Source organism: Callorhinus ursinus, unplaced genomic scaffold, assembly GCF_003265705.2.
Source record: "Callorhinus ursinus isolate GAN/ISIS: 27379988/994484 unplaced genomic scaffold, GSC_fseal_2.0 scaffold4, whole genome shotgun sequence".
NCBI lineage: Eukaryota > Metazoa > Chordata > Mammalia > Carnivora > Otariidae > Callorhinus > Callorhinus ursinus.
The window spans coordinates 138082682-138090629 of NW_027397066.1; positions in this window are offsets into that span (position 1 = coordinate 138082682).

A 7948-nucleotide genomic window follows, 5' to 3' on the forward strand; every position below is an offset into this window, starting at 1 on the left:
TGGTACTGGCACAAAAACAGACACATAGATCAATGGAACAGAATCGAGAGCCCAGAAATGGACCCTCAACTCTATGGTCAACTTATCTTTGACAAAGCAGGAAAGAATGTCCAATGGAAAAAAGACAGTCTCTTCAACAAATGGTGTTGGGAAAATTGGACAGCCACATGCAGAAGAATGAAACTGGACCATTTCCTTACACCACACACAAAAATAGACTCCAAATGGTTGAAAGACCTAAACGTGAGACAGGAGTCCATCAAAATCCTAAAGGAGAACACAGGTAGCAACCTTTTCGACCTTAGCCGCAGCAACTTCTTCCTAGAAACATCGCCAAAGGCACGGGAAGCCCGGGCAAAAATGAACTATTGGGATTTCATCAAGATTAAAAGCTTTTGCACAGCAAAAGAAACAGTCCACAAAACCAAAAGACAACCGACAGAATGGGAGAAAATATTTGCAAATGACGTATCAGATAAAGGGCTAGTATCCAAAATCTATAAAGAACTTATCAAACTCAACACCCAAAGAACAAATAATCCAATCAAGAAATGGGCAGAAGACATGAACAGACATTTCTCCAAAGAAGACATCCAAATGGCCAACAGGCACATGAAAAAGTGCTCAACATCGCTCGGCATCAGGGAAATCCAAATCAAAACCTCCATGAGATACCACCTCACACCCGTCAGAATGGCTAAAATTAACAAGTCAGGGAACAACAGATGTTGGCGGGGATGTGGAGAAAGGGGAACCCTTCTACACTGTTGGTGGGAATGCAAGCTGGTGCAACCACTCTGGAAAACAGTATGGAGGTTCCTCAAACAGTTGAAATTAGAGCTACCGTTCGATCCAGCAATTGCACTACTGGGTATTTACCCCAAAGATACAAATGTAGGGACCCGAAGGGGTACGTGTACCCCAATGTTTATAGCAGCAATGTCCACAATAGCCAAACTGTGGAAAGAGCCAAGATGCCCATCGACAGATGAATGGATAAAGAAGAAGTGGTATATATACACAATGGAATATTATGCAGCCATCAAAAGGAATGAGATCTTGCCATTTGCAACGACGTGGATGGAACTGGAGGGTGTTATGCTGAGTGAAATAAGTCAATCAGAGAAAGACATGTATCACATGACCTCACTGATATGAGGAATTCTTAATCTCAGGAAACAAACTGAGTGTTACTGGAGTGGTTGGGGGTGGGAGGGATGGGGTGGCTGGGTGATAGACATTGGGGAGGGTATGTGCTACGGTGAGCGCTGTGAATTGTGCAAGACTGTTGAATCACAGATCTGTACTTCTGAAACAAATAACGCAACATATTTTAAGAAAAAAGAAAAAGAAGAAGATAACAGGAGAGGAAGAAAAGGGGAGTATGTCAGAGGGGGAGACGAACCATGAGAGATGATGGACTCTGAAAAACAAACTGAGGGTTCTAGAGGGGAGGGGGGAGGGGGATGGGTTATCCTGGTGATGGGTATTGAGGAGGGCACGTTCTGCATGGAGCACTGGGTGTTATGAACAAACAATGAATCATGGAACACTGCACCAAAAACTAATGATGTAATATATGGTGATTAACATAACAATAAAAAAATTAATTAAAGAGGTAAAAAAAAAACTAAAATTAATAAATAAATTCATGTGTTTGCCAAAATACTGTATAATAATGTTCTTAGCAGCACTATTTTTAATAGCCCCAAACTAAAAACAAAACCCAATGTTCATCAATAATTTAAATAGATAAATATACTGTGGTATATTCATGATTTAGAATACTATCCAGTAGAGAAATTTAATGAGTGCCAGGTACAGGTAACAATATGGAAACTTCCATAAGCACGTTCAGTAAATGAAACCAGATACAGAATAGTGCACACTGTAATATTCCATTTATGTAAAGTTCAAAAAGAGCTAGAGGTAATCTATGGAGTTAGAAGTTAACATAATGGTTACTTTGAGGAGGCAGGCGGAAACCATGCATGGGAGGGGGCAAGAGAGTGGCTTGTGTAGTGCTGCTATAATTTTTCACTCAAGTATGAGTTAGACGAGTGTTTCACTTTGTGGAAATTCACTGATCTGTGCACCCAGGAATTGTGCACTTTTTTGATGGGATAATATACATCAAAACAGTTCATTAGTTTTTTAAATAAAAATGCATATGGATGGATTTAAAGTACATGAAAACAATACCATTTATGTGAGAGTGGGTTGGTGTAAACAAGAGTTAAAATAATCTAACATCCTTGTATTGTCCAGAAAGAGAGTGAAACTACCTATTAACCAAACCCCTCTATTTCCAGTTGACTTGTATAGCTGGTTGAGTTAATGTAATTAATCTTTATTATATATTTGGCTTCAATCTCTTACGTGAAGAGTAGATGCTATCAAAATAGTTCAGGGAGTCGTATTTGATGCAGGCAAAAATTTGACATAAAAGTCTAGTTTTTAGGGTTTTAGGAATAGATTATTGCATATCTCAGCAATTTCCAAAGGATACCTAACTTGGGCCAAGGGGAATTTTTCTATTCTGCTGTCAGACCTTTGTATAGAAATGGAGTTTTTAAGTGAAATAAGTCCAGCAGAGAAAGACAATTATCATATGGTTTCACTCATATGTGGAACATAAGGAATAGCAGGGAACACCACAGGGAAGGGAGGGAAAACTGAATGGGAAGAAATCAGAGAGGATGACGAACCACGAGAGACTCTGGATTCCAAGAAACAAACTGAGGGTTACAGAAGGGAGGGGTGTGGGGGGATGGGGTAACCAGGTGATGGGCATTAAGGAGGGCACGTGATGTGATGAGCACTGGGTGTTATATGCAACTAAAGAATCATTGAACACTACATCAAAAACTAATGATGTACTATATGCTGGCTAACTGAACATAATAAAAAAATAATAAATTAAAAAAAATAAAAGAAATGGAGCTTTAACACTTCATTGGTGCCATAAGAATAGAGCAGCAGACCGAATTCCAAAGAGTCAGGCATCTATAAGGCCAAGAGACAAAAAAAGACATCAGCTTAGCAACATTTAAGTACCAAGGGAGGTTTACATGAGTGTTTCTTAGATGCACAGATGATCCAGTCTCCTGAACTGATGAGAAAGCCCAGGTATACATGCATCGGCTTGACCCAGGCCCTGCTGGCAGAATAAATAAATTTGTGCTTCCATCTGTTTCTCATTCTCCCAGAAATTGGTCACACTGGTAAAGATGGGACCACACAATTGCTATTTGTTATATTTTATTTTTATAAAATTATTATTTATATTGAATAAAAAATCTACTTAGAAACGTAATTCAGGGAGGAAAATCAAACCTAAGTGAGGCAAAGAGGTATAATTGAATTTAGAAACAAGTTTTAGAAACAAAACAAGTGACATTCTCTTTCTAGAGGGTAAATTTCCTCATCTGAGGAAATGGGGATAATAAGAAAATACATATTTCAAGATTATCGTGAGAATTATATGAAATACGTAACTTTAAAATCAGGCTCCACGACGTACTAGCTATGTGACCCTGGGCAAGTTATGAACACATAATCTCTCTGCTCTTTAGCTTTCTCATCTGTGAAATAAGAATAATAGTAGTCTTTATCATTCATGTAGTAATTTTTTTAAACATGTTAGTATAAATAGTGTGATGTACACACATGTGAATGGGTATGTCTGTATATGTGTGTGTCCAGTTATTTTTACATGCCTGGGATGCTTAGTTTGCTTTCGAAGCACCCTAATCCGTAATCCATGCCACAGTGTATTTGTTAATAACATATGGTTGTTAAAATAATTTTTCACTGGTGAAATACATTGTATTTAAGGCAATGTGTTTGACTAGATGATTTATGCATATTGCTCTCCCTTTGAAGGTATGAGATATAAGAATCTGGAAAACTTAGGAGTCTATCTTTTGGAGGAATAACACTCTGGGTCTAGAGCCCTATGTAGTCCTGTGTCTTCCACTTCTTGGAGTATTCCTGACTCACCTAAATGACTGGCTACTCCTCCCATTGGAATATAATTTGTTTTAGAGCTGATAATCAGTATACTTTACAGTATAGTCCTCCTGGCAGGGTATCTTCTGATTAGATCAGCATTCATTCTTAGCAGTAGGTGCCCAGGCCATGCTGGCTGTTATATATTTAGAACTTCACTCTCACTCATGCCCAACTTGGAGCAAACATTTATCCACAGGGCTTGTAAAAGCGCCTAACAATATAGAGGGGGACTTCATTAAGCTTACAACAACACATTGCATGACTGCTTTTTTGCCTGTTTATTTGTTAGATTTTGTTTATTTTTTATTTGTTAGATTTTGGTTTAACAGCTTACATTTATCTCAATTTATGACATAGTAATATGGTTGTCTAAATTTCAGAATATTTGCACATGTGAGATAAAGATACACGTACAAAACTGCATCAGCTTTAACCACTTTTTAAACTCTGGAAACACAGCCTTCCAGCCAAGTAAGAGCCACTTCTCCTTTCACCACTTTTCTTGACTAAAACTCTGGTTAGTAAGTTGAAGAGGCGGGAAGAGGGGAAAGGGGATAGGAAACCAACCAAAGACAATACACCCTTCCCTGAAGGTGGGCAGCTGCCAAATATAGCCCTTTGCCTGGGTGAAGTGAAGCAAAAGAAAACTGAGTTAAGCTGGATATACTTTAACCCACTGAATCCGGATTGGATTTTAATGATTTAAAATAACTATAGGGAGGAAAGGAAAAATAAAATCAGATGAAAACAGAGTGGGAGACAAATCATAAGAGACAACTATAGTAGACAAACTGAGGGTTGCTGGAGGGGAGCTGGGTGGGGGAATGGGATAACTGGGTGATGGGCATTAAGAAGGCACGTGATGTTATGAGTACTGGGTATGGATGCAACTGATGAATCACTAAATTCTACCCCTGAAACTAATACTATGCTATATGTTCATTAAATTGAATTTAAATTTTAAAAAGAAAAGAATTATAGGATTATTACTTAAGTGTGAACAGGAATGTCATGGGATCTGCCCAACTTTCCACTCAGAGCCACAGTAAATTTACCTGCATTTAATACTTTTTAAAGGGATGGAGGAAAACAAAAATTTTAATTTCTTCATAAATCCTTTTTATTTAATGTGCTTGATACAAAAAATTTCAATATTATATTAAATTTATATAAAAATATTAAGAATTATGTTTCTTCTTCTCATAACTGGTTTGCGGTGACTCAACTTTTGTGCATATAATCATAAAATGGTTTTAATTTTTTCATTATCATCTGTATTCTTTTGAAACTCCCTTTCTCTCCACTATATATAAGCACCTTTAATGTCTTTAATTTCTTTTTTTTCTTTAATGAATTTCATAACACTTTCAGTCATTTTCAGTTATTTTTTTAAATTAATTTATCTGAGAGAGACAGAGAGTGCACGAGTGGGGGGAGAGGCAGAGGGAGAGAGAAAAGGAGGAAGTAGACTCCCCGCTGAGTGCAGAGCCCAATATGGGGCTCCATCTCATGATCCCTGAAGTCATGACCTGAGCCAAAATCAAGAGTCAGATGCTTAACCGACTAAGCCACCCAGGCGCCCCTCATTTTCAGTTATTAGAACAGCTTCCCTCCCATCACAATAATGTTCTAGGACCTCCCTTATATGTCCTGATAGTAATGGCCACCAATACTTCTCAACCCCCCAAACCAGACCCTCTCTGACTGGGCCCTGGAAAATGTAGTAATTCTTGTACAGTCCAGTAAACTTGCTGATAACTAAATATCAGTCAGTACCTTATAGTATTGTCTTATAACTTAAAAATCAGAAACATTGAGCCTTTCATTTTTTTCTTTAAAAAACAATTTTTCCCCCAAACAGGACCCTCAATTGAACTCCCAGGTGCTTAAGAGCCATCAATGTATTTAAATAAAGTAAAATAAAAAATTAACCTCCTGATTTCTTCTTTTACTATCTGTCAGAGTCATAGAACTCAGAGAATGACCTGAAAGCCATCTGAAGGGACAGTGTCACTCTCGGGTAAGTGCCTGGCAGCCTTTGCCAGCACAGCCATAAGCAAGGCAGCCGCTGGGAGTCCCAGCTGTCCCCGGAATGGTACTGGGCTCTCTTGATAATCTAAAACATTTTTTTCTGGAGTGCCTGGGTGACTCAGTTGGTTAAGCATCTGCCTTCAGCTCGGATCATGATCCCAGGGTCCTGGGATAGAGCCCCGCGATGCGATCCCCGCTCAACAAGCAGGGAGCTTGCATTTCCCTCTCCTGCTCCCCATGCTTGTGGTCTCTCTCTCTCTCTCTCTGTCAAATAAATAAATAATATCTTTAAAAAAAATGAAAGACCTTTTTTAAGCAAATGAGGGAATAGAACACCAGAGTTAAAGCAATGATCATGGTGTTTGTCAAAACCAAAACTGCCATCTTCACAAGCTTTAGCAGTTAAGGATTAGCATCATTAAGGATTTATCTACTAAGATTTCCAGGGAGACTTAAAAGATCTCAGGACAGATTGAAGGCTAGAAAACATTCATTATAACAAAACTGGATTTGATTCCATCTTATCTGAAAGACTGTAGACATGAGGTAAAGAATTTCATGTCCTATATCTTCTCTCTAGAGCTGATAGCCACTGATTGATGCCTCATGAGGCAGAACCTTCACAGGAAAGATTCATAAAGGCGTCCCTGCCTTCCTACAAAAAAAAAAAACATTTCTGGTGGTCTCTGAAATCCCATTAGTCATTATAAGAAAACAAACAAACAAACAAAAATCCAATCTATTGTCATTACTAAAGGTGTATTTATGCATGTATGGTTGGAAAAATAATTTTGCACCCCATAGTCATGTTTAAGCCATAAAAGCTGAAGTTCTTTCCCTGTATGTGCAAATTATGACAAGTAATTTTACATCAGTAATTTATTTTACTGTGCATCTGAATCAGTATTACCTCTAAGCTTTGAAAAATTTAAGGATGGAGACTATTATTCAGTAGCACTCCACTCATAGATATATGTAATATTTGATTGATGTCACTAGATGGGAATGACTATATGGAAGATCTGCAGTTATAGATTGTGTGCTAGAAGTACAATCAAATGGATTTTTTTTTCTAAGTGAGGTAAATTTTTTTCTTATTTGTAGTTTCTAAATTTCTACAGTGATCCTATAGCAACTGTTTTTATTTTTACAAAATAATTTTTATATCTTATGAAATGAACAGAGCAATTACCATGATCAATTTTCAAAAGAAGAAACCACAACCAGCTCAAAGAAAAAAGGCACTAGTAGAATGAGCAGGCCCTGATTTCTCTTATTCCCAGGTTAGTGTTTTTTGGTCTCTACCATACCTTCTAGAACAATTCCTGAGACAAATTGGTTATGCCTCCAAAGAACTTAATGAGGGCACTTAATGAAAGCAATAAAAATACAGAACTAATTACCTGATGTACCAGAGTAATTTTAAAGATCTACTTATTTTAGAGAGAGAGTAAGTGTGAGGGGGTGAGAAGCAGAGGGAGACGGAGAGAATCTCAAGCAGACTTCCTGCTGAGTGCAGAGCCCTGAGGCCGGGCTGGATCTTACAACCCTGAGATCTTGACTGGACCCAAAATCAAGAGTAGGATGCTTAACTGACTGAGCCACCCAGGGGCCCCTGATATACCAGAGTAATTTTAAATTTAGTTTTGGACCTCAGATCTACCTTTAATTTACCTGTTACTTTTTTTCTGGTATTCCAGCCAAATAATTTATGCTCTCACAACTAAAAATAAGTTGTCTAAGAGATGGCTTTTCAGCCCACACATTTTCCTCTAGTAATGCACCTCCAGCCTCAACCTTTTTCCAGGATTTCTGTTGGGGGGACATGCCTCTTTCTGCTTGTGGTCTAGATAGACTATCAAGGAGAAACGAAATCACACATCCATGGAGCAAACTAAAGCTG